This window comes from Solanum tuberosum, unplaced genomic scaffold (genome assembly GCF_000226075.1).
Source record: "Solanum tuberosum cultivar DM 1-3 516 R44 unplaced genomic scaffold, SolTub_3.0 scf00002, whole genome shotgun sequence".
NCBI lineage: Eukaryota > Viridiplantae > Streptophyta > Magnoliopsida > Solanales > Solanaceae > Solanum > Solanum tuberosum.
The window spans coordinates 128358-131489 of record NW_006238928.1 but is presented as its reverse complement, the minus strand read 5'-3'; the positions used below and the strand labels follow the sequence as shown (position 1 = coordinate 131489).

The window sequence follows — 3132 nt, the reverse complement described above, 5'->3', positions numbered from 1 at the left end:
ATATTTCTTTTGTATTAAACTCTCAGATTTGATATATTCAGTTATAGTATATGGATATTCCCCATCTTTTCAGATTTATTTATGATTTAGCTTCCGCATCAGTTTATTATCTTTAGTATGCTCATGATCATGCCAGCAGGGTTAGCTTGGGATCACTTGTGGTCCTAGGTCCCGTGTCCGCGTCTTGGGGGTAGCTTGGGGCGTGACACCTTCTCTCGATCTCATCACAGCCTAGTAACTTAAGACAGTCAGCTTGCAGCATCTACTTACATGATCCTTACAGGATGCCTCCTTGGAAAAATTAAAAATGAAAAAAAACATATTAAATGACAAATGATGACTCCTTTATATCACCAGAATTATCCTACAATTTAGATGCATAAATTAACATACTTTCTTTATCTACCAAAAAGCACAAAAAGAGAAACTTGAGACTCCCTCGGCAGTTGAGAAGCTCTCAGCTCCCCTGCCTTTTAAACTATCAAATACACTATCAAGCAGACCATGCACTTTAAACTATTATATCATAACAACAGTCTTCTGCTCAATGAACAATTCGTCTAAATATGATGGCTATTAAAATGTCATCGTTAGATTTTGTATTACTAAAAAGAATATAGCATATTATTATCCCTTGTTTCATGAAGATTGCTTCCTGGGTTGTAAGCCTAAAGAGCCGTTAAAGTCGATTTATAATATAAATCATCCATAACCATTCTCCTTTTGGCCCAATATTGCTTTGATTTAAAATATTTTTTATTTTATTGCAAGCCGAGAATTTTTGTCAAAGAGCCAAAATGGATGCATGTCATTTAAATCTTCAAAGGATCTCAAAATAATAATAATAAAATCAGTTGGCAGACCTGAATGCTTAAATGGCACAATCCGCTAGCAAAAATTATAGAAACACATCCAAATAACACTCCAAAATGTAAAGATACGTGTCAATTTTATAAATTTACTAAGGTTTGCAGTTTTTCATTTGGTGCACAAGCAATAATTATCAGCCTAAAGGTTACTATCAAAACAAAGACAATTTAACTGATCTAATGTTTGAACACAAAGAAACAACCTTCAAGGTACAACATTTAGCCAAGTATAAACAGGAAGAAAGAGGATGATCACAATTAGTTTTAAAATGCATATTGTTGCATTTTTCTACATAAAATGACTGCAGTCTACTCATGAAGAAATACGACAAAATACAACAACATATCCATTGTTATTCCACAAGTGAGCTATGGGAGGTTAGGATGCAAACCTTATCCCTACCTTTGTGGGGGTTTAGAGATGGTTTTCTATAGACCCTCGGCTCAAAAGAAGAGTTTCTGAAGCAGAACTGCTAGAAAAATATGTCAGCAAAAGAGCAAGAGATAAAGCAGGGAAGCAACAAAGAGTAATATACATTAAAAATAAGAGAACACACGACTACTTAATAATACTACTGAACTAAGGAAAAGAGAGGAAACAAATATATTTGTTGTCATGTTCCTAAATTAGCAAAAGAGAATCTCAAGAACTATTATAAGAATCCTCAATTACAATCTAAAAATATGAGTATTAGATAACTTTAAGCTCAAGATTACACACTAAGAAGGGAAAGAGGCAATTGAGAAAACTTGCCCAACGAATTTGTGTATTGTTTTACATGTTTCATTCAAAATCAACAGAATACAAAAGTTTAGATTCCATCTCTGACAAACATATTATCAAATACATTAGGTGCATTATCCGCCTCAAATTAGTTGTTAATCCACACAAAATACATCAAAAAGACATAATGCATGTCGAAATCAGGAACAACTGCTAACATGAATATAAAACTTCTAGTAGACATATTGTTATCAAAGGAATTATATCTCTCTAATTTATCATGATGATGCATCTTCCAACGATTGCACAATATATAGAAATATAGTGAAAAATCTACAAAGAAAGAAACATAACAAAATATTGTTAGTGCTATCAGGCATATTATCGAATACCTTGAATGCGCAAAGTGCCATATCATAGAGAAGTAGTGAAATATGAAATTCATTTGCCAAAACTTCTCCAAATATTAACCCCTGCAAAAGAAGTAGATTAGAAACAATATAAAGGCATGGAAAAAGTCTTATAAAAACAGAGAAATTCAAGCCAGAGAAGAAGAAAGCACATGAAAAATTTAACATTCAATCAGGAAAAAAATGTATTGAGATGGAGGAACAGTGCAAACCCAGGAAAATTACCTTCAAAAGAGGAAGAGGTGGATTGATTGCCTGTAGAAATTGTAGAGAAATTTATCAGTTTCTAGAATGATCAAAAGATGGTAATAGAGGCCAAACACGTGTTATACATAGTGCAGATGGAGTAAGATGGTAATGGAAGGCCAAACACTTGTTATACATAGTGCAGATGGAGTAAACTTAAAATTATGATTTTGCCCTTGTTTGTCCTCCCAAACTCCCATTTCTAAATAGGAGTAATAATTAGAAAAATGGCCCGTGAACATTTATATATATTACTAATGTTCTAAATAAATCTAAATTCCTAATTATTTAGGAGTATGGTATGCATTTGCGAAAGAGGTTTTTCAAATGGTCAAATTCTAGAAACTAAAATAATGACCACATTGAATTGAACCAGATCAATTATTAGGTTTCTTTAATTAAAATTATAGGTTAGATAGATTTTTATTTTATAAAAATAAATTCTAAAATATTAATAAAATTGACCATTAGTATTTTATATAATTATTCAATAAAAAAGATATATTATACAAACATATTTTTTTACTTAATTTGCTAAAATGAACAAGTGTAAGAGCAAATATGTTAATATAACATTTAAATTAAAAACAATAATTTATGTTATTAATTATAATTAATTGATATGAATTGATTTCACAAAAAATCCCAACAAATTGGAGAATAACATTTTCATCGTATTATTGGTTCTCCTCATTATTTATTTATTTCCACAAATTACTTTCTCAATATAACTTTGAAGTATATATTCTCTTGTTCAATTTTATTTGTCACATTCATATGTTAAGAAAATAATGATTAACATGACTATTTGTTTTGTCAAAATACTCCTATTAATTAATATTTAATATTAGGTGTTGAAAAATAATTTTTAAAAATAAGTAAT

At 30.3% G+C, this 3132-nt stretch overlaps 1 long non-coding RNA gene across 3 annotated transcripts in view; it reads right to left on the bottom strand.

Annotated features, from left to right (window-relative positions):
* LOC107061319 (uncharacterized) overlaps positions 1-2238 on the bottom strand; it is a 5598-nt gene extending 3360 nt beyond the window's left edge. For 2 of the 3 annotated variants that reach the window (XR_001473914.1, XR_001473916.1), the window contains exons 1-2: positions 1273-2238; positions 210-291 (exon numbers count right to left, since the gene is read on the bottom strand). This is a non-coding gene — a long non-coding RNA (uncharacterized lncRNA). Of the gene's footprint in view, positions 1-209; positions 292-1261 lie in introns of all 3 variants that reach the window. The other variant, XR_001473917.1, reaches the window with a different exon arrangement.
* Positions 2239-3132: the final 894 nt, after the last annotated feature.